The sequence below is a fragment of the Papio anubis genome, chromosome 2 (assembly GCF_008728515.1).
Source record: "Papio anubis isolate 15944 chromosome 2, Panubis1.0, whole genome shotgun sequence".
In the NCBI taxonomy this organism is placed as follows: domain Eukaryota; kingdom Metazoa; phylum Chordata; class Mammalia; order Primates; family Cercopithecidae; genus Papio; species Papio anubis.
This window is the reverse complement of record NC_044977.1, coordinates 94533643-94557990: the sequence shown is the minus strand read 5'-3', so window position 1 is coordinate 94557990 and position 24348 is coordinate 94533643. Positions and strand designations below refer to the sequence as shown.

Below are 24348 nucleotides of genomic sequence, written 5' to 3'. Positions count from 1 at the left end.
ACAAAAGTTGAAGTTATTTTTTTAAAACCCTGCTTGCAACAAAGGCTGGATGGAGCACTCCCCAAAGCAACTTGGAAGTGTGTCCTGAGCAGCTGGCCTCATGTTGGCTCAAGTAAAGTCTTCAAAATTATGAATACATTTTGTGCCTCATCTTCTTCTATCCCGGCCCGCGGGATCGTCGAAGCAGGCCCTGGAGGAGGGAGTGGGAATTTGGGGAACAAGAGACACGAGAAACAGAGACAAGACAGTGCTCTGATCAAGTCTCGTTTAATGGCGGTAATGCAGTGCCTTATATATACTTGGAGGGGAAGGGGTTGGGCCAAGGCGGAAATGATCTCATTTCGGAGGGCGTGGCCAGGCAGGTTTCGGTTTCAACGGTCGGACGTCATGTTGCGCCTGCGCTATAAAGTAACAATTTTTGCGCGCGGGAAAGATGGGTGAAGAAGAAGCAGGAAGAGCGCCATCTTGTGTGAGGTATTAATACAGGGGAAAAAGACAAATCTAGGGAGGAGGTGTGAGGTGGAAATAAATAGAGCTCAGGCGTTTTAATCGTTAATTATTATTCGCTATGGCCGGGGCGCGCAGCTCCGGACATTCTTCCTTTGAGGTCAGCATTTTTGGTGTGATGAGAAGGATTCAGAATAACCCCCTTGGCTCTACCATCTGACTTACCTCCCAGACTCAGTGCCTGGCCAGCTCTGGGAACCCCTTGTATTCTGACTTTGAGAGAAATTGTTGAATGTGAGGTATGAGTCCTGCTGAGATCTGGGCCTTTCCCATTTTTTGGTTGAAGGTCTAGATTTTGCCTGAGCTACGTTTTCCAATCCTCCCTTACTAGAATGGAAGTTTTCCATCTGTGCCTAATGGGCAGGAGATTTGGGTTCAGAAAAGAAAAAGGGTAGGGGGAACAGCGTTTTTTCACCTCTGCCTTGGGGCAGATCTGGGATTGGCAGTTTGACATTGGTGGTTTTGCTTTACATAGCACGCTTTTTAAATTGCAGCTACTTCCTATTGTTTGAAATTCAGACTTGGATGTTTTATCTGTGACCAATTCCTATTGGTTCTAACTGAAAAGTGCATGAGAGTGAGTTCTCTTGCTATGAAGAAGGGGTAATTGCTCACTTTGACCAATTCGAGTGCTCTAGGTGACTGGAGACTTTGCAGAGGTGTCAAAGACTGTTGTCTAGGACATAAAGGAGCCTCGTAGGGCATTCCTCACTACAAGAACATTTTTTAGGGACTCTATCATCTGCATGCGCATAAAATATGGTACTGATCGCTCATACCTTTAGCACTCTGGTACCACCTGGTGGTTAGAGGTATTCTGAGACCCGTAAGAGAGCAACTCATGACTTTTGGGTGACACCCAGAGGAGTGGTGCTCATAAGCACCACACTTCCACCCAAACACATCCCGGGCCTTGGTCATTTTTGAGAAGTTCCTTTATTATGGGAGATCAACCTCCAAAATCTGAACGCTCTTTTAAGGGACAACCACTGTTAGAAACACCATCCGGTTTTATGTACAGCACTTATGAGACATCCTCTTATAAATATCTAGGAAAATGGACCCATATAGCCCTGGATGATCATCAATAACAATGGCCAAAATGTGGGTCTTTTGAAATGCCCAAAATGATTCATTTCTGTGCACAATAGAGAAAAAAGCTGGTTTTAGAACATGAAATAGGGTAATTACTTCCAATGTCACCTAGGTTTTTTAAAGATAAATTCTGAGAAAATTGCCTCAATCCAGGAGGTAAACAAGAAGATCCTAAATCTATTTCTGAATTTAGAAAGACTTTGAAGGCCTCTTCCCTTCCACTTCCAGCTGTTTCTCCTCATCCTACCCCTGCACCTTTATATCCTCTCTTATCTCAAGTCTCCTGTGCTGACCTTCCTTCCCTCCCACTACCTCCTTAGGAAATTCCCTAGAACTTGAACCCCCTCCCTGAAACCCCATTTTGGCAGCCCCTTTGCAGGTAAAACCACAGCAAGAGGTGAGACCACTATTATGTATACCCCTTGGATGAAAACTGAACTGAAGAATATTATAAAAGACTTCCCTGACCTACTCCAAGATCCCATAAGGTGTGCAGAACAATCTGCTTTCATTGTCCAGACTTATGAGCCCAGATATCCTGATCTTTATCAATTAGTTCACATGCTGGTATGAGAAGGCAGGGCCACTGAATGGCTGAAAAAGGCAATCTGGGAAAATCCCTTAGAGGATTTGGAAAAACAAACGGAAGCTGACCATGAGAGGATCCACACTTTAGCCAAGTCTCTCCGTGATGCCATTTCCTGGGTCTTTCCTCAAAACTAGGCTGGAAGATAATTCAACAGTGTACTCAAAGGCCAGATGAATTTGTGCTTAATTATTTTGAACAGTTTTTTAAAAAAACCTTTTAACAATATTCTGGAATGGGATGCCTGATGCTAGCCTCCAAGATCACCTATGATTGTGCCACTGCACTCTGGCCTGGGTAACAGAGCAAGTCCCTGTCTAAAAAAAAAAAAAAAAAAAGCTAACAAGTCTCTGACCTCTTGGAAGCAGTCCCCAGCTGAAATCTCATAAAAATATAAAAATTCCTGACCATGCCAAATTATATACTCCAGAGAGCAAAGGCAATCATTTCACTGACAATGCCGTTAAGAATGCAGCCCTGAAGGTTACATCAGACAATAGATACCCTGAAATGTCCTTACAGACTTATTGCCCATTTAAAACTTTGACCAGGCTTGGTGGCTCACGTCTGTAATCCCAGCTACTTGGGAGGCTGAGGCATGAGAATCTCCTGAATGGAGGTTGCAGAGAGCTGAGATTGCGCCACTGCACTCCAGCCTGAGTGACAAAGTGAGACCCTGTCTCAAAAACAAAAACAACAAAAAACACCAGCCGCCCGTCAAACAAAAAAACATACAAACAAAAACTTTATTAGAAGCAGCACAAACAGGAGCTCGCGAGAAGGAAATCGATGTCAGGAAAGATAAAGGAACCAAGTTTTCCCCAGAAACAGGCTTATGATATGGACCTAATGATAGACCAATCTTTCCCTTAGGGCTTCAGTTATCCTTTAAATGATGTGTTTATGAGCTGACTCATTGGAATCCAGAAGAAATGACAGCTTGGGGAAAGCAATATTATTGGAAACCATCCCCTCTTGTTTATTTTTGCTGTATGGTTTGTACCAAACATAATCCTGGAAAACTCCTTCATAGGTTACAGGGACATTTTCCTTTACCTTTAGGACCTTTAGGACCCTTCGATATATGGCAATTGGACTTTATCCAACTGCCCCTATCTCAGAGTTATAGATACGTTCTGGTGCTAATTTGTGTGTTTTCTCATTGGGATGAAACCTGCCCAGGCCAATAAGCCATGGTCCAAGAAGTAAGAAAATTGTCATTAGAAAAGATAATTCTAATTTCCTTCCTTCATGGGGAGTTTCATCTGAGCTCCAGAACGGCCAAGGAACACATTTTACTGGTCAAGTAATTCAATCCATTTGCAACATTTGGCCTATATTCCAATATTTCCATTGTCCTTTTAACCCCCAATCCTCTGGACTGGTGAAACACACCAATGGTGTAATAAAAACTCAATTAGCCAAACTAATTGAAGTTTTTAACCTCTCCTGGCCAAAGGCTGTCTCATTAGTTCTGCTCAACCTGTGATCCACACCATTTGGAAAACACCAGCTCTCTCTCTTCCAAATAATAATAGGAAGGGCCAAGTGACTAGATGAAGGAACTTATGAACTTGCATTTTTTAAAGGTGATATCCTCCATTACTGCCACGGTCTTAGAATACTCAAAATTAATCAAGAGTTCCTTCTGCAGAGAGCTCTGGGGAGATGAAATCATCAAAAATCATGGCCTATAACTGGAGATTTTTTTTTCTTTTCTAAGGTCTCTGATGTCTAATATTTCACAGGCCAGTGAAGCAGTTTTGGCATTCCAAGCGTTTTTGCCCTTTGTGAATTTCCCACTAGAGTGATTTGCAACTATTCCGTTTCTTTTCTTTTTTAAAAATAAGTGTCTAAGAGCATGGAATGTTAAAGGGCAATGTGTCTTAGGATATTTCATTACCCTTCTCTATGTACAGCTCTGAAGAAACTCAGCACTGGACTAGTTCCCTCATACTTTTCTCTAGGCATGACTGCAGATCTACTTTAGATGGCGGTTCTATTTAGAGAAAACGTGCTGATTATCTGGCTAGCCATCAAGAAGATAGCTCCATGGCATTTTTTTTTTTTTGAGAATACTTTTGCCTTTGTTGGCTGTGACTTCCCATGAACACATGATCTAAAATCTTTCTAAAACCCTAGGAAACATTGCTGATGAAACTGCTCTCTCCATCACAGCTCAACAAAAAGCTACAGATTTACTGACTAAGGTTGTGCTAAATAATCACATTGCTTTAGATTCTACATTAGCTAAGCAAGGAGGTGGATATGTGGTGGCAAATACCTCTTGTTGTGTATACATAAGTATTTCCCATGAAGCAGAAACTCACCTAGGAAAAATCGGAGAAGAAGCTACTTGGCTACAGTCTCCAAAGAAAAGCTGGGATTTAATTTTCTTCATGATGTTTTTAGTTGACTCTTAACGGACTAGATTTCTTTTTCATTCTGGCATAAAAATTCTCTTTTTGATTATAATCCTATGTGCATTATATATTTCTATTGTTCAAATTAATGCTAGATATCTTTCATTGTTTTATTTCTTCTGAGAAAAAGAAAATCATAGTATTCCAGAGACTGGTGATGATGGAGCAAGCGACGGCAGCTATGTAAGTCAATACTTTGACTGAGGACTCACTTTTGCCATTCCTTAATGTCATCCTGATTCAGCTTTTTGGTGCTCTTAAAATTTCTCCCTGAGATGTCTCCACTCCCCCATGTGGGACATGACTACCCAGGAATGAGCCTTCCCAGTGACCGGGGACAAGCTGACACTCAGATTTGTATCATCAGTGCTTTTGAGGAGAAAAATTTGTGATCAAAAGGAAGGAAATGAGAGCAAAAAGAAACTTTTAATCATAGGAATGTGAGCCCTTTTAAATTATCAGTCCCAGAAAGGCATTGGAATGAAAAGCCATCACATCTCATGCCTCCCTTGAGCTAAGTAATTACTCTGGAAGCCACTTGCTATGTGGACTCTAGACTAACTGATGCTAAGTAGCTGTAAAATGCCATGCACTGGATGCTATAACTCATATCCTCCAGCTCAACAATGTAGAGCCAATCCCTAATCAATGTTATTTCTGTAAACCAATGAGAATTCCTGCCAACTTTTTATCAGCTCACTCCTTGCCTTCTTTGTATCTTTAAAAACCCACTTGTACGGATGCAGCTGGAGGCCATTATCCTAGGTGAACTAATGCAGGAACAGAAAACCAAATACTGAATGTACTCACTTATAAGTGAGAGCTAAACACTGGGCACACAAAGACATAAAGATGGAAACAACAGACACTGGGGGCTACTAGAGGGTGGAAGAAAGGAGTGGGGTGAGAATTGAACAAGTATCTTATTGGGTACTATGCTCACCACCTGGGTGATGGCATCAGTCGTACCCTGAACCTCAGCAACATGCAATATACCTGTGTAACAAGTGTGCACATGTACCTCCCATAGCTAAAATAAAAGTTGAAATTATTTTTTTTAAAAAGCCTGAATGCAACAAAAGCCGGATGGAGTACTCCCCAAGGCAACTTGGAAGGGTGTGCCGGGCAGCTGGCCTCACATTGGCTCAAGTAAAGTCTTTAAAATTATATTTTGTGCTCAGCTTCTTCATTTTAGGTTGACAGCACTCACAGAAAACCTTGCCCCTCTTAAGAAGTTCTTGTAATCATGATAGCTAACACATGGAGCAGCCTATGTCTGCTCTAAGCATTTGACATATATTATTTTGAAAAAAAAAAAGTTTCCATCACCACAAACACAACTCGTCACACTGCAAACACAAGAGGCAGGTACTAATGTGATCTACATCTATACAGACCAGGGAACTGAGGCACAAGGAGGCAAGTAACTTGGCCAAAGTCATGTTGCCAGGGAGCAGCAAAGCTGGCTCCAGTCTTTATTCCTAACCAGCCTCTTGACTGCCTCTGATGCTTTTGATCTTATCATGACAATTGTTCTGCAGCCTGTATTGTGGTTCAAGTATTTTTTTCTCCATTTTAAACACTTTGAGTTTGCACTCCATCCTGTCTGCCCCTCCCCTTCACAGCAAATTTCTTGAAAGCATAGACCACATTCACTCTCCTTCCAGCAGCAAGCCTGCCATCAGTTTTCACTCCCAAGGTCAGGAGTCTGGCCTTGGCCTGGCTCACTGATCTGCCCGTGCACTGTCCCCCAATACTCCCACTCACTTCCATGTCCCAATAATCATGCACAATGCTGGCACCCCCAGCTCCATACATTCAGTCCAAACCTCCCTCTTGAGCTACAGATCTACAGTGGTCAACCTTGGTGTAAGACTTCCTTACTTAGTGTGGTCTTTGGTGTGACAGTATCATCTGGGAACTTGTTAGAAATGCAGTTCTGGGCCTAACCCCAGACCTGCTGAATCAGACTCTGCATTTTGGTAGGACACTCCTCTGACCTAGCAGATTCTTGGGCACAACAGAGTCTGAGCAGTGTGATGTCTTGTGACGTAGCTGTTGCTGTAATGCTCTCCCATGGCTCTACCTGCTGATGCACCCATGCCTTAGGTGCTAAGAGTCCTGGCTGCTAACTTTTCACACCTGCACTCTTCTCTGGAGGATGGCCCTTAGCTCAAGCTTGTCTGCACATTCCAGTCACCTGGGGATATAGTAAAATGTCCAAAGCCAGGCCACACCACAGGCCAACTGAATCACAGTCTCTGAGGGTGGGATCCAACATCAGCATTTCTGAAGCCCAAGAGTTGCCCTTAGACATGTTTGGGACTCACTATCATAGCTGATGGGGCGCTGCCGTGCTTAGAGGTTCTGGAGCTTTCTCATACTCCTCCCAGCTGCCTGTGACTAGCAGCTGACTGATGCTGGGCCATAGAAGCTCAGCCACCTGTCGTAGCAAGGGACGCCTCTGCAGTGCCTTACCTTACTCCAGCCCTGGGCGTGGCCAGGCTGAGGCCAGACTTCTGCCCACCCTGTCCTCTGATTTATCCTGCTTCCCTCACTCCTACACATTTCTCCTGAGAGCCCTTCTCCATGCCTTACTTTGCACAAGAATCTCCTTCTTAGGCTCTGCTTTCAGAAATCCAACCCAAGACAAGGATAGCACCACCCCAGACTCAACTAACCCCAAATTGAACTCAAATCTTTCCCCCATGCCTTCTCTTCCTCCTGTGCCACTCCCCTTCTCATCCTCTGATCTGAAAGTGGCTGACGCTGTTTTCCACACCCTTAGACTCTCTGTCTCCTGTCCTCCCCTACTTTGGATTTCACACATTCGTACCCTGGGCCATGACATGGGGGCTGCTGTCATCCTCCTCCATCCTCCCACACCCGCCCATTCTGCACATGCTGGCCTGGTGGATACAATGTCTTGTCACGTTGCTCCTGCCTGAAGTCCCCAGTGTCTGCCTGGCATGCACAGCAGTGTTTCCTAAAATGGGATTGTATTCTGTACAGTCCTCAAGTCATCTGGGAGAATTTTTAATTGTCCGTTGTCATTTGATAACTTTAAAAATACATTATTTTATGAGCACATTCTTGATGTCTGGACAGTCACATCTGCCCCCTACTTCCAGTGCCCATACTTCAGCTTAAGATATTTTTGGAACCAAATGATCACTCAAAGAAATAGATTTTCATTTTCAAAAGTACTGGTAGGTGAGTCTGGCTTGTATTACTTAGGCATGTCCTAATATCAAAATGACAACAGTTATTATGGACCATACTCATATGACTACTATTACAATAATATTTACAATTTTTGAGTGTTTATCATAGGCACTGCATGGTACATGCCGTATCTCATTTGATCTTCACACAGCTCTATGAGATAAGTATAGCAAATATCATATTTGTTTCAGTTATCTATTAGTATCTAAAGAACCACTCAAAACTTAGTGGCTTAAAACAATAACAGTGTATGATTTCTCATGATTCTTTGGTCTGGAATTTCAGGTGAGGCTCAGCTAGGTAGTTCTTCTGTTCATTCTTCCTGTGGCTGGGTTCAGCTGGAAGGTTCAGGAAGAATTCAGTCATGTCTAGTGCTTCGGGTTCCTCCATGTGGACTTTTTTTCTTCACGTGGTTTCTCATCATTTGCTTGTCTAGCCTAAGCTTTACAGTTGGCAGCTGGCTTCCCAGAGGCCACCAGCCTCACTTCTGCCACATTGTATTGGTCCAAGTAAATCACAAGGTAACCCTAGATTCAAAGGAAGGGAAGTAAACGCCAGATCTTGATGGGAAGACAGCAGGCATACATGTAGAAGGATGGTAAGAACTGTTGATGGCCACATTCTCATTTAATAGATGTGGAAACTGTGTCTATTTATCCCAGCCAACAAGAGGCAGAGTGAGGACTAGAACCCAGGCTGTTGGGCTCTATAGTCTATGCTTTAAGCTGTAGAGTCATATTCTACTTTAATTGTATCCCCTACGCCTCACTAAGTCTCAGCAATAAAGACAGAACTCTTTTGTGTGATAGTTCACAATCCAAAGGCACTTTTCAGAGAAACTGATGTCATCAAAACCACAGGGTTCAGGAGAGGCCCAGTGATCTCGTGGTTTCTTCTCTCACACTCCCTCCTTTCCCCATCACTCTCCCCATCACACTCTAGCTGAACCGACCCCTTTGCACCCCCAAATATGCCTGTGCTTTCCAGTGTTTTGCTCATTTAATCCATTGGTCTCTCATGTATTTTTCTGTTTTGTCCACTAGAGAGAGGTCTTCTCTTCTTAAAGACAATTCCTCCTCCTGCTGCACAACCTAGCAGCCACTGCGCTGTGGAAATGTGGTTGGTCTGAATTGAGATGTGCTTACATACAAACCATATGCCAGATGTTGAAGACTTAGTACAATAAAGAGAATGTAAAACATCTTATTAATACATGCAATCAGTTGATTACATGTTGAAATGATATTTTAGATATATTCAATAAATAAAAGATAATATTAAAATTAATTTCACATTTATTTATTTACTTATTACCAACTCGGTCTTACTCTGTCACCCAGGCTAGAATGCAGTGGCATAATCTGACTTACTGCAGCCTCAAACTCCTGAGCTCTAGCAATCTTCCCACCTCAGCCTCTTGAGTAGCTTGGACTCCAGATGCCCACCATCACACCTGGCTAATTACCTATTTATTTTTAGATTTTAAAAAATGTAGCTACCAAGTTTTTTTTTTTGAGACGGGGTCTCAGTCTGTTGCCCAGGCTGGAGTGCAATGGCATGATCTCGGCTCACTGCAACATCTGCCTCCGTCTACCGGGTTCAAGTGATTCCCCTGCCTCAGCCTCCTGAGTAGCTGGGATTACAGGCGTGTGCCACCATGCCCCGCTAATTTTTGTATCTTTAGTAGAGATAGGGTTTTACCATACTGGTCAGGCTGGGCTCAAACTCCTGACCTCGTGATCTGCCCCCTTCGACCTCCCAAAGTGTTGGGATTACAAGCGTGAGTCACCGAGCCCAGCCTACCAAAAATTGAAAATTGCATATGTGACTCACTTTATATTTCTATTGGACAACACTGGTATAGGGGATGCCTCCTTATGGCAAACTCCAAGGTAACTCTGAAGAACCCTAAGGCTCCAAGGAACCCAGGCTGAAAACCATTAGCTTGATTTGACTCATGAGGAAACTGAGGCTGGAATTGGCCAACAACTTGTTCATGGCTATCCAGGTGGCAGAATCTTGAGTTTACATGAAAACCCAGATGTTCTATGTCCTGTTTGTTTTTTTCTTTCCTATCCTGGAGGTCCTTGAATACCATAGGAGGATGTAGGCACAAGCCACTCTGCTGGGCCTTTGAGGTCTTTCATCAGAAAACTTCACCATCTCAAGTCTCTCTTGGCTGGAGACCCTGGAGACAAACTGACTGCTCAGCCCTTCTTGCCCTCTTGTCTTAAACTACCCTTTTGACTTGCCCAATCCCAGTCCTGCTCACAGGACCATAGTAACTCTTGCTGGAATAAGTCCAATCTAGTTGGAAGGATGAGAAAACAGAGCCAGCTTGGCCTCGTCACTCGTTGACCCCATGACCACAACACTCAGCTCACTGCTGAGCGCTCACATAGCTCAGACCTGTCTTGTGCATGGGTGACTGGTATCCACATGGCCAGTGACTCACATGGGAACTGAAAGCTCCCTTTGGTGGGGCAACTTCTCTAAAGTAGCCCCATGAATTAGCAGTGTGGGGTGCTGGAAAGCAAGGGCTGACCCTGACTTGCAGTCAGTCAGGGACCCTAAGCAGAAGCCCCTGCATCACAGGCTTCCATCACAGCCCGGAGGAGTTGCAGCACTGTGGGCCAGCCATAGTTCCATGTATAGCATGAGTGGAGGCCCAAGATGCATGTGCATGTATAGGCCTAAGAGGTCTCCATGAATTGTTTCTCTGGATTGTAGAGAACACAAGCAAGTGGGAACCAAGAATCTCTACCCCCGTCCCTAACTCTGTGTTTCCTGTCGGAGGAGGTGTGTTGGCCCAGGCCCTGAGTGTGCCAGGGTTGCTTGAGCAATCACTGCCCCATGCCTGCAGTCTCATCTCTCCTGAAGCCAAATCAGAGAACTGCAGACTCATGAGGCTATGAGGAAACCCATGTTGTGTGGATCAGCAGTCACAAGGTGAAGTTTCTCTTCCCACTTCTTCCACAGCTGTAGCTGTGTGGCTTTGAGCTAGTCGCTATAAGTCTCTGAGGCTCGATTTCTTATTTATATAATAGGTATATTATTGTTAGTTATACTTTGCTATATAAAAAAATCAACACTTCGTGGCTTAAACAATAAACATTTCTCATACAGTTTCTGTGGGTCAGGAATTTGGGGGTGACTACACAGGGTGGTTTCAGCTTAGGGTCTTTCAGGTACTGAGTTCCTTTGACATGGTACCTGGCTTCCTCCAGAGTAAGCATTCTAGCCTTTGAAGTCAAGTTCTGTCATTTCTGCACTATCCTATTTGTCACAAAAAATCCTATTCAAGGATGGTGCAAACCACTGTGGGCCATCTGAGGCTGGCTAGCACAGTGGAGTTGTTAATGTCTGCCCTGCCCATCTTACAGAACCATCAAGAGGTTTTGTTTGCATACCCACGGCAAGGAAAATCAGCACCCAGAGGATGCATCTGTGAAGAGTCAAGGCAGCATCTGCTAAAAACAGCTGGTAAAGGGGCTTCTGGGGCTGGAGCCCGCAGACATTAGAAGAAGCTCCATGAGGAACATGGGGACAGTCAGCTGTGAAGTTTGGCAGCTCAGAGGTCTTCCTGATGGGAGAGTGGCAAGGTTCCATTGTAGATGAGCATGTGGGATGGGAGAAGTTGCTGTGGTCATTTTTGGAAAATATAATCTCTCATAAAGGACCAGAGTCATCTCCCATATTTGAAGGCCTGTATTGAGTCGTGATTGAATATTTTATTATCTAAATTAAGTAATCTCATTCCAAAGGGTCAAAGACAATTCAGAGTTTGATAGAACCTTGAAGATGCTCTCGTTTAGTCATTGGATTGTAAGATAAAAAACGCTGCGCCCTCAAGTTGAAATGACTTGCCCAGTTTACCTAGCTGGCCAGAGGCAGAGCCTCACGGAGAATCCCAGGCTCCTGCCCTCTTTGCTCCAGCCCACCCTTGGGGAACTCTGATGGTTGCCTCACTGGAATCACCCCCCTTCTTTCTTCCAACAGGGTGATTTTCTTCAGGTATTCACCCTGCCCAAATGGCTTATGTGCTCCGAGGGAAGCTGACCCTGCCATGTTGCTCTACCTATAGCCAAGGCCAGCATGGCAGGAGCAGCTTGCTGCCAGTCTGCAGCAGTGGAAACCTCCATCCTGAGTCACAAAGTCAATACTGTCAGTGGAAAACAGAGCTGGGGCCACTGGATTAGGTTGGCACAGGCCTGCTCTGCTGAACTTCCCATTTTGTGAATTAACTGTCTCCTTAGTATTCAAGTCACTTTAAGTTCAGTTTTCTGTTACTTGCAGCTGAAAGAATCCGTGAGAAAATATTCCTATTTCTGGGATTAATCCTGACTTTGGGAAGGGGAATTTAAGGAGATTTAGGTCAATACTATAGGTCTATGCTTCAGGCATTGACAGTGTGCCCCTGACCTAAGCCTGGTTTCTGAAAACTTGGATTTTCTCTCATTCTCTTGATTCATATCTCTAACTGAGAGGAGCTCCATCCCTCCAGAACCCATTCTTAGTACTCTCTCACTCACAGTTGCTGCTCAGGGCTGGAGTCCTCTCCACTTCCAAAATTTCACTCTAATGGCTATAGCCTTATAACCCACTGTTGTCCCAGGTGCCTTCTCACCTGCTGCTTATCTTCCTGGATTTCAGAGAATCACTGCTCCTGGAGTCTTCTTTGTTGAGTGCTAAATTCTGCCCCTCTTAGCATATGGCTAGTTGGGCCCAAGTGCTATATGCTTACCTGTTTTTTGTCTATTATTGTCTTAATCTGTTTTATGCTGCTATAACAGAATACCACGGACTGGGTAATTTATAATGAACAGAAATTTATTGGCTCATAATTCTGGAGCCTGGGAAGTCCAAATCAAGTCATCTGGTGCGTGTCTTCTTGCTGTGTCATTGCAAAGCAGGAGGTTTCACATGGCAGAAGGCATCACATGGTGGAAGGGAAAAAAGAGAATTAACCCATTCCCTTGAGCCTGTTTTTCAGAGGCATTAATCAATTTATGTGAGCTGAGCCCCCATTACTAAAGACCTTACTTCAGGCCCTACCTCCCAACACTGTTGCATTGTGGGTTAAATTTTGACATGATTTTTGGAAGAGACAAACATTCAAACCACAGCAGTTATTGAACCATACAGATTCCAGACACCCAGACTTTCCTGCTGGAGTAGACGTCCTCCTTGCACCTGCAACTAGACAGGTGAAGCCTGCCACTCCCACTGTTCCCTTTGTGTCTTTGTGAGGGAATCTTCTTGCAGATCATCCTGGTAGACCTTGGGGAAAAGTGCTTGGTTTGGGGGGTGCAACATCCCATAGCTACCCCTGTAATGTCTAAACCTTCACAGAACAAAGAATCATCATTAATGTTTCACAATGCCCAAGGCTCCTTTGTATGCACTCAAGGTTCATGTTTTATCTTATTTTTCCCCTGCTGTTTGGAGAGTGAGGTCCCATGGGGATTTTGAAAGCAACACACGTTGTTCCTGTCTCCAATAAGTGTTTGAATGAAGTAACAAGTGTGCATAAATAAATATAGTTAGAAAAAGTTAACATCTTCTCACTGAGACATGTGCTTATGTTTGGTTAAGGTCTCTGTTTTCATCCTCATCATCTCTTTGTGGCTCTAAACAGTTCTCTTGCATTTGAAAACATTACCTGCTTGCTAATAAATATTTGTATTTAGGACAGAATTCATTCTGAGACTTGCTCCTGGGGTAACGTGGATTGACATAGCAGGGGAGTGGGTGAGTTTCCACTCTTATCTAATGGTGGCAGCTGATAGTAACCAAAAGGAACTTTGTGGTTGTCCATGACCAAATTGGCTTAGTTCAGTTTCAACACTTGGGCAGTAGGACGTGCACATGCACAAATGAACAGCGAGAATTTGCTAAAGATTTTAATAGAGGGACCCAGGGAAAGCTAACCTTACACATAATGTGTTTCGCAAACCCCTTGAAACCTTCCCTGGTCTATGGCAGTGCCTCCCCTCTTCTTCCCTGGCCTTTTTCCGACAGCACCCAGCTCTGATCCTTGTTCCTCCTTCATACTATGGAAAATCTCTTTCCTTCCACAGAAAATTTGGTAACAACCCAAAGTCCAGGCTGGAAGCTCCCTTTGACTCTTTGAGAAGTGGGTTTCTCAAAGGCCCTTTCTCCTCAAAGAAATCCTCACGCCAGCAGCTACAAAGGTATTTTCTTGATAGTCTTTGCAATTACCTTGAAAATGCTGATCATCGGAAGGGAAACATGATGGTTCAAGGTTCGTGATAGAGAGTGAGGCATCGTAAATTCTGACCTCTCTGCATTTCCTCATGGTAGTTTTGGGGTGTGGTTCAGATGGATGGAGGGCTGTCAGGCTTGGTTTGCTTCCTGGTCTCTCTAGCCTTCTTATTGCAACAACCAAGACCATGCTCATGCTCTTTCCTGCTGGGCTCTAGGACGGCTCACCTCCATGGAGGTCCTCTCATTGCTCTGGCTCCAATCTTGTGCTCCAGTTCTGGCTGCTAGGCCTTTGCCTCACTTCCTGGGTCTTCTCTGTCTTCCTCATGGAAATCTGCTCATTCCCTAGTCTCTCTAGAATGGGCCCTGCCTTGTACCCAGAACGCTTTCCCCACCTATTTGGGGGCTGGCTTCCTGACTTAGGCTCTAACCTAGTGGTTGTGACCCTAAGACAGGACAGATGATAGATTTTTCTGATGAAAACTCTCTCCCCCACCCCACGCACACTCTGGGCTTACAAGGGCACTTTCTACTTCCCAATTTGGTCTTGTACAATTGGGAGGTTCTTTTTGGTTAATATCAGCAGCCACCTTTAGTAATAGGTGTTTAGGGCCAGCTCGTCCTCACAGCCTCACTGCAGGTTACCATGAAAGCAAGTCTCAGACTGAATTATTTCCCCCAAAACAGACATTTATTAGCAAGCAGGCTCACGTCAGTCACCTCCTGAGTGTGATAAAATCCAGCATCTCTGTTCTTTAGGAGGCTCCAACAAGATCATGCATGAAAGACAGGTTCAGTTGAGGCAAATATCACCACAGTCTAGTAGCAGGATTGGTGAACCATCTAGTCAGACTCAGGTTGGTCCGCATTCTCCTGAACCAGAAGCTGACACAAAGGTCATGGGTGACATTCCTAAGCGGGGAGGAAGAAAGGCCCACTAGATTCGAATGGCCTGTTTATGTATGTTTGTGGAGTTTCTTGCTGTGGAGTTTCATGCTTCACTGATGAAAACTCATGTCCATGTTCATTATGTTAATGAATAAAACTGCTGGCACTAATCAGAGAAAAAGACAGCTGAAGCACTTGTGGGTGTCTGTCTGGGGTATGGCCTTCTGATGACACTCTAATTACCATCCTGGAGTTGTCTTGATTAGGGCAACTGGCCTCCTCTGGAGTGAAGATTTAAAAGGCTACACCCACACTTAGATTACATTTTCAGTGCCAAAATATTTTTAGGTAAATTGCAGATATCATAGTACCGGGGTACTGCAGCCCCTATATTAATAGTAATGAACACATTTCTTTGGTTTACGATATGTTATTTCATGATTTCAGCTCCTTGCAAAGTAAGCCCCCTAAAGTATTTTAAGCACTCCCAGGCATCTTACACAGACTCACCAATAGTTCCATTTAGCACAGCCCCTGCTTCATCCTTTAACCACTTCCAGCCCCCTTTGCAATGGGCATTCATTGCTTGACTTGCCTACAACAGTCTTCCCATTTTGGGGGACAGCTGCTTTTTCACCAATCCAACCATCCCGGTGGTGTGAGAATGAACATATGATCTGCCTGGGCCAATCACAGTGGCCTCATCCCTTTGGCCAAGCAATTAGCCAGGAATGGGTAAGTGGGCCCACAAAGCTAATCACGAGCCTTCTCTGAGATTTTTTTTTCCGCCTGGAGCTGCTGAGGATGCTGACTCTCCCCCCTGGCATTGTTGGTTCAGAGCTGCCTGCAGGCATGGCTTTGACTTTGTGGGGACAACTGGACTGAGAGAATGAGTCCAATATGCAGAGAGAATCAGAGACATATGTTGTTATGGACTGAATGTTTGTGTCCCTCACCCCAAATTCATATGTTCAAGTCCTAACCTCCTATGTGATAGTATTTAAAGGGTGGGAACTTTGGGAGGTAATTGGGTTTAGATGAGGTCATGATGGGATTAGTGCCCTTAAAAGAAGAGGAAGAGGACACACTAAAACTCTCTCTTCAAGTGTGTACACACAAAGAATTGTCATATGAACACATACTGAGATGCTGGCCATCTGCAAGCCAGGAAGGGGGCCATCACCAGAACCAAATCTGTCTCCACCTTCATCTTGGACTTCCCAGCCTCCAGAGCTGTGAAATAAATGACTATTGTTTATGCCACCCCCTCTATAGTAACTTATCATAGCAACCCAAGCTGACAAAGATGTAGGTGGAGAAAGAGGAAGTTCTGGCAATATTCAAATCTTCAAATCCAGTTGTCCTTGGGTTTAGCTGCACCTCTGCACTCTGTGTGATTTGGTTACACAGCCCACAGATTCCCTTTTTTGCTCAAGCTGGTTTGAGTTGAATTTCTGATGAACTTGTTCACTGACAACAGCCAGTAGTTGCTTTACAGGAGCTTTCACTCCTCACTGAAACCCTATGCCTGCTATCAAGGACCACAATCACCCACCCTGTCCTTCTGATGCCGCCCAACATGTCTGAATCCTGACCTGAGGATCATCTGGGCCAAAATAGAAACCCTCAGTGTTCCAGTACGGTCTGCTTGTGGCCAGCTCACCTGGCAGATGCCCACTCCCAGGGTTAGGAGAATGTCCACAGTTCTGGACTTGCCCACAACTGGTTAATGCATACCACAGATCAGTTAAGGCCTATTAAGTGATTTTGACTTTCTATTCTCAACACCGTCCCTGGTTTGGACTACAAATTATATTGCCAGCCAAGGTATCACAATGACCATATGTTTCAGGAATCATTTTTGCCTTCTGGGAAGAACTTTCCTAGGACCTGAAGCTGATCCTGTCCACTCAGTGTGGCCAGGTCCTGGGTCCTGGGTCCCCAATTTCTCCCCATCCTTAGGCTGCCCACTGTGTACCCTGTAACTGGACTGTGATCTCTGAGTGGCTTCAGGGCAGGTTGTGGGTCCAGCTTCTCTGTGCTCATTGGAGTATCCCTGCCTCACATCTCATCTGCTGACGTATGATGCGGCTGACTCATCCCAAACTTGTGGCCTGGGCAAGTATGACCCTCTCAATTCCTATCTGCACTTTCCACACAGAGGAAGCCAGACAGCATTGTGTATTGATGGTTTGTTTCCACCTCACTAATCAAGAGACTGAACACAACAAATTCTTTTTTTCCCCTCTCTCTCAACTTTTATTTCAGGTTCTGAGGGTACACGTGCAGATTTGTTAGATTGGCAAATTGAATGTTGCTGAGGTTTGGTGTACCAATGGTCCTGTCTCCAGTGATGGATATAGCCTGGAGGACCAGACTCCAGGTTTCTTGTGGCTGAGGAATACACTCCTGTCTTGCTGAAGCCCTCACTATGGAGAGTGCTCTGTGGACCAGCAGCTTGGGCATCATACAGGAGCTCGTTAGACATGCAGAACATCAGGGCCAGCCCCAGGGCTTCCGAATTAGGGTCTGCATTTTAACAAGATCCCCGGGTGATTTCTGTGCACAGAATGGTTTGAAAGGCGCTAGTTTAAGACATTATTTTTTTTCCTGTTATTTGCAGCTGAACCCAATTCTTTCTTTCTTTCTTCTTCTTTTTTCTGTAGGACTTTAAAAAAATGTTTCCTCACTGTTTTGACAATATCATGAAAAAAATTCAGTTTGTAATCTGGAACTGACCTGAATGAGATTCAGGGGCAGCTGCGTGGCAGGGGCGGCACAACTCCTTCGATTCCTCCACCACGGTGGGAGCTAAGCTACTGGTAATGGAGGCACCGACAGGCAGCAAACCAGGAACTAAGTTAGTGTCTCAGGCAAGAAAGGGGAGGTGAGGCCGGAGCCACTGCGGGGACCCTCCTGGTTGTAGTTAGTTCTGTCTCTTCCCTTCCCCACACTGGCAACCTGGAGACAGGCAGGTGGGTCAAGTTGTTTCAGGACAGAAAAGTAACCAGCAGTCAGCCCTTGGGCTCACACCTGAGCTTCTGGTCAGTCCCCTCGGCTGAACCCACTTCTTGTGAATAGAGTAGATGATGCCCAGGTGGGGTCACTGAGAGAGTGGGACTGGAGAAGGGATTGCTGAGCAGCTCACTCATGGGCATCCCCACCTCCTTTCCCTGAAGCAGGCCTGACTTTCTAGAAAATGCTCATTTCCCCAGGTCATACCATGAGGGGTGTGGGAGCCTTGACCAGAGCTGTTCTGGGGCTTAGGGTCTCAAAAAGCAAGGTTTCTGTCCCCTGTGATTGCCTTGCCCCAGACCCCTTTGTCTCCAGAACCAAGAGTGTCAGGGTAGATGATGGTGTGTAGCTCAGAGGAGGCAGATAAGGGGGCTGTAGTGATTTTGAAACCTTAAGGTATTATAAAATAGATCATCCTTCCCGGAAGCCACGACCTTCTGTTTTTAAACACAGGCGTTTCTAGGCCAAATTTCTGGGGCTAGCTGTTATACTCACCTCCTCTATGACTCAGACTTGATTGCCTAAGAGGGTCACAATCTCTGGTACAAAATTCTGAGAAGGGTCCCTCCCAGCACGTCCACATCCACCCAGGTCTTGTACACAAGCACCTCTCAAACTTTAATGCCCAAATATATCCTCTGGAGATTTTGGTGAAAGGCAGTCTGGCTTGTGACCTAAGACTCTGTGTCTCATAAAGCCTCCTGGTGCTGCAGCAGTCTGTCATTTTCAAAACCTGACCCCACAATTCCAGACACACTAGTTAGAAAGGTCAAATGAATTGTCATTTGTTACAGGATCTCACCACAAGTGTGCCTTCGCTTGAATAGGTGAGGGTAGAAGTTTCTATTTCTGTTTCTCTTTGTTTTGCTCTTACTAATAACCTACTACACACAGAACTTCATTTTAGATAAAATCCTGGCCAAGACATGAACAGGTGTGTGAGTAACTCTGTGGACAGTCGGATTTGCTTTCATCTGGGTTCCTGGTGGTGAATGATATCTCCGTGTTTAGAGAGCACCTCTCAGTTTGATGTGGCAGTTTTTACTGTGGTTATGACTTTCAACATACTTCCTGCTTTTCTTGCAAAACAGAGAAGACTCACTCCTCTGTGGAAGTCCACAGCCCAGATGTTTGCCGGTTTCTTCGAGGGCTAGAGCAGGGCTTGTGGGGAATTGCTGACCTTCAGTGTGTGAGGTCTTTGGCCTTTTTCTATGTGAACATCAAGGTTAATCTATGTGTACTTTGCCTTCTGTTGAAGCAAGTTATTGCAATGCTGTTGGAGGAACATGAGGTTCTCAGCACTTCTTAGCTTCAGATATCAAGGGAGATTCTTGTCCAACAACAACAGAAAATAGAGCCCAGCCATTTTTGTCATCAAGATTGTCAGGGTCACATGATCTCAATGGCAATGCTCACACTTGCTAGAAATTTGGATTCATAAGCTTTAGAGTGAAACAGGGTCTGAGAATCCTTAAAGCTAACTCCTCTCTGCTTCAGAGGTGCAAACTGCTGATGAGAAAGATGCCAATCTGGTTCTTATTCTTTTTTTTTTTTTTTTTTTTTTTTGGGGTCTTGCTTTGTTGTCCAGGCTGGAATGCAGTGGTATGATCTCGGCTCACTGCAACCTCCACCTCCTGGGTTCAAGCGATTCTCCTGCCTCAGCCTCTGGAGTAGTTGGGATTACAGGTGTGTGCCTCCACACCCAGCTAACTTTTGTATTTTTAATAGAGATGGGGTTTCATCATGTTGGCTAAGCTGGTCTTGAACTCCTGACTTCAAGTGATTCACCTGGCTCGGCCTCCCAAAGTTGGTTCTTATTCTTTTGTTGCTTATTTGTTTTTTGTTTCTCTCAGAAAGTGTTTAGGATCTCCTTAGCTTGTTGGTGCTCTGAAATTCCAAGAGGTTATTTCTATGGATAACTCTTTGTTCACTGTGCTCAGTGCTTGGGGTCTTTCAATCCAAAGCTTGTATCTTTCTTCAGCTCTGGCAGATTTTTTTCCATAGTTTCTTTGATAATTTTCTGCTTTCTGTTTTTCCTCTTCTCCTTTTCTGAAATTCCTGCAATGTAAATGTTGATCCACCTAAATTGACCCTATGTATTTTTTTTTCTCCAATTACCCATTTTATTTTGGTAATTTTACTCTGTATTCTGCAAGTTCTTCTTGAATTTTTAATGTATTTTTTCTGCCTTTGACTTTTGGTTTCAAAAAAATTTCATGTATTTGTGATAATAAAAAGTAAATATATTTTAAAAGGGATTTAGAACAAACTCTTGGTTTCCAACTGCTCCTTTTTAATGAAGATGGATTTTTTTTTTTTTTTTTCTGAGATGGAGTCTCGGTCTGTCACCAGGCTGGAGTGCAGTGGCGTGATCTGGGCTCACTGCAACATTCATCTCCCAGGTTCAAACGATTCTCCTGCCTCAGCTTCCTGAGTAGCTGGGACTACAGGTACGCACCATCACGCCCAGCTACTTTTTGTATTTTTAGTAGAGATGGGGTTTCACCATGTTGGCCAGGATGGTCTCGATGTCTTGACCTCATGATCCACCTACCTTGGCCTGCCAAAGTGTGGATTTTGTTTTATGGATGTATCATCTTGGTTCTCCAACAGGATAATGAGAGTTTAAGGTTTCTACTTAGTTCTTTTTCCTTTCCTTAGTTCTACCTCTTCCAAGTTCATTTGTTCTGTTGACTTATCTTGGTCCTTTTCTTTTCCCGAGTGAATGGTATTTTTGGCAGCTCATTTCTATTTATGCATTCTAGGTTGGGTTGTTAAGTTGAAGTAAATGGGGGACTGGGGTTCTTCTCTGAATGAGAAGGTGGGACTGTGAGCTTTCTGGGTGTGGAAGGGTGATGGGTAAACCTTGCTTTCTTCTGTGAGAGTGGGAGAAGTCAAACCAATTCAAGGAGACCCCTGCTCTGAGATGTTACTCCCGTGTTGGATGCCTTAGCCCCTTCCAGTCAGCTTTCATTTGCTTTTTAAAAAGATTATTTCTCAAGGGTGCCAGGGTGGTAAGGGATAAAAGACTACACATTAGGCAAAGTGTTCTGCTTGGATGACAGGTGCACCAAAATCTCAGAAGTTACTACTACGGAATCTATCCCTGTAACCAAAAACCACCTGTTCCCCAAAAACTATTGAAACAAAATAAAAATAAAAAAGTATTATTTCTCCAGCTTTTAGGGGAAAAGCTGCCATTTTCTGCCCATGAGATTAGGGAGAGGTGGGATGGTGAAGGCCAGTTTCCATAGTAGTTTAGGTCCAGTCATTCCATCAATCACTTCCTTTTATGCTCACCCTGGTCTTTTTACTTGCCAACCTCCAGAGGCTCTAACATGAAGGACATCACCCCCTGCCACTGCCCTCACCAATAACTTCCACTTCTATTGCAACCCCAAAATGTGCTCTGAGCATCTGGGAAGCTAGAAATTAGCCTTCCTCATCAACTTCCTTAAAATTGGGGATTTAAGTAATACTTTTCAGAATCTGTCCACTCAGCTTCCAGTCTATATCCCTCTGTTCCAGCTCTGCCCCATTTCCATCCTTATGGTTTCTGGGGGAAGCCATTTGAATATGCCACGTATTTTCCGGTTCTGCTTTTGACCGCATTTTGCAAAGTAGCATATGGCATGATGCTTGTTCCTTCTTTGGTTTGGAAGACTTTTACCTGTTTTCTCAAAACAAACAAATGAACAAAATTCTCTGGTGTGTTTTGGATTTGGTGGGAGGGAGAATTTTGAATCTGCTTCAAGTCCCACATCTTTCTCTGCCACCTCACATGATTAATATCAAGAAGCACAGACAACTCTCATTTGTTTCCCATTTTCAGTGGGGGGGGGGGAAAACAAAACCCACCAACCTTGCTTGTTTTGGTTCCATTTTGTTTTGTTCTGTTTGCTTTTAATAGCTGTTCACATGAATGTATTAGCCTGGATGGGATCTCGATTTGACCTAGAGTCATACTAGGTGGCTGAGAGGACACTAGCCTGCTTCCTCTCGACTATGAGATGACGTAGTGGTCAGCCTTCAGGGTCTGGGTTTTCCTCAGGAGGGTCCTTGCTCTGGGTCTGAAAAGTGGCAGAGTCCATTTTCAGTCCAAGGCAGGATGATATGAAAGAGAGAATCAAGGATGTGGACCTGATTGCCTGGAGACCTGTGTTATAGTCCCACCTGGCCTGCTGATCAACTGTGCAGGCTGGGGCAAGTGGTAGCCTTTCCCCAGCTTCATTTTCCTCCTCTGTAAAATAAGTGGGTGGGTCCTGATGTCTCCCAGGTTCCTTTTACGTTCTAAAACTCCATGATTCCTTATAAAGTAGGCTTCTAAAGAGCAAGTAAGGGCAGAAGAGGATGTGAAGGGGAAGAATAATTAATATCTACATTCAGCTCTAATTTGGTTAGTATGGTTTCATTAATAATGGAAATAACAACAATTGCCATTGACCAAGACTATTTGTGTTTCTGTTTCAGAGACAATATCTGCTCTTGGAGTCACTGCCACCAAGGGGAATAACTTTACCTGGAATATGGACTGGGAGCTCAAGCCAAAAGCATGGACAAGGGAGTCCCAGATTACAGGATACTATCATGACTCTTCTATAAATATTAACTCCTATTAGATAAATTGATAAGATGCATTCTGGTTAGCTATTGCTGTTACAAACCACCCCTAACAGTGGCTTAAAGCAATGACAATCTAGGGTTGGCTGGGCTCAGCCAGGTGGTTCTTACGTGGTCTATCATTAAGGTGCAAAAAGATAGTGGCTGGGTTAGGGCCATTCTGAAGAGTTATTCATTCGCAGGTCTAGAACCTGGGCTGAGAGAACTCAAACAGCTGGAGGATCTATCTATCTATCTATCTATCTATCTATCTATCTATCTATCTATCTATCATCTATCTACAATCTTCTGTCTATCTATCATCTATCTTTTGATCCCCTCCATGTGATCTCTCCCCAGAGCGGCTCCAAAATAACTAGACTTCTTATATGACAGCTGGAACCTTGGAGTAACTTTCCTAAAGAGACACTGGTAGAAGCTGCATGATCTTTTCTAATCTAACTTCAGAAGTCACACTTCTACGACATTCTGTTCATTAAGGCAGCCACAAGGGCCTGCCCAAGTTCAAGAGGTGAGGATACTGACTCTGTCTCTTAATGTGTAGAGTGTCAAATAATTTATAAGCATGTTTCAAAATCCACCAGAAGTTGCAAGAATGAATCAATTAGTGTTGACTAGTATCAATATAATACACTTACAAAATGAATTATTGCAAGATTTAAAATTTGCAAACTCTGATAGTCACCTAATGACCATCTCACTAAGTATTTCCAGAGGTGCCCACCACTAGATTTCCAGCCTGGGTGCTGCCCTGGCCTAAGCAGAGACCTCAGTTATACATTGGAGTAGGCAATGGAGAGTCAAGAGGACCTGATTCTGTCAAGCAGAATCATGTGACCTTTGATAAATCACGTTAGCTTACTGGGCCTCATGTTTCCCCTGCATAGTGGAGATACTAGCCCTGCCTTACCTATGTTGAAGAATTGTGATGAGACTCAGATAAGAATGTACTTTATAACTGCAAGTTGTTCTACAAAGGAAGAGAATGCTCCCTCCTGTTTCTTGCCTCTTCTGAACACTGGTGAAGCCATGAGGCCTTAAGAACCTTGTCACATTAAAGGTTCACCCTCCGGGAATCTTCTGTTACACGTTTCTTTCCAATAGCCCTGGGTTCTTATGGTGTCCACTGGCGCCTATTCACTGGGTTCTTCTGGGAGGGATGGAGGATTTGGCTTTTCCCCCATGTGACTTGACTGTTGGCAATCACCTCTGTGTGCATTTTTTTTTTTTTTTTTGAGATGGAGTCTTGCTCTGTAGCCCAGGCTGGATCTTGGCTCACTGCCATCTCCGCCTCCTGGATCCCAGTTCAAGCAATTCTGCCTCAGCCTCCTGAGTAGCTGGGATTACAGGCACGTGCCACCATGCCCAGCTAATTTTTGTATTTACAGTAGAGACGAGGTTTCACCGTGTTGGCCAGGCTGGTCTTGAACGCTTGACTTTGTGATCCTCCCGCCTCAGCCTCCCAAAGTGCTGTGATTATAGGCGTGAGCCACCGCGCCCAGCCCTGTGTGCTCTTTATTTTGGGATAGCTTTTCTAGTCCACAGGGAGGATCTTCCCTACAACTGACAGCATAAGGCTGGGTTCAAGGGGTGAAATGGACAGTGCTCTGGGACCCTCTGGATTTGGGCTGGGAGACCGAATGCCTGGTGGCAGAAAAGCTAGTGTGAAACTGACAGAAGAGAAATTTCTTTACCGACTCTCCAATCTACACGTCTAACACAGACTTGCTTTTCTTTTAAAGGACCCAAGTTTGCTTCTTTTCA

General features: G+C 44.4%; 1 long non-coding RNA gene across 1 annotated transcript; it reads left to right on the top strand.

Moving 5' to 3' along the window:
* Positions 1–267: 267 nt before the first annotated feature.
* Positions 268–23660, top strand: LOC116273777. The gene is made up of 2 exons (XR_004182178.1): positions 268–474; positions 22435–23660. It is a non-coding gene; the product is annotated as an uncharacterized LOC116273777 (long non-coding RNA).
* The last annotated feature ends 688 nt before the right edge of the window (positions 23661–24348 follow it).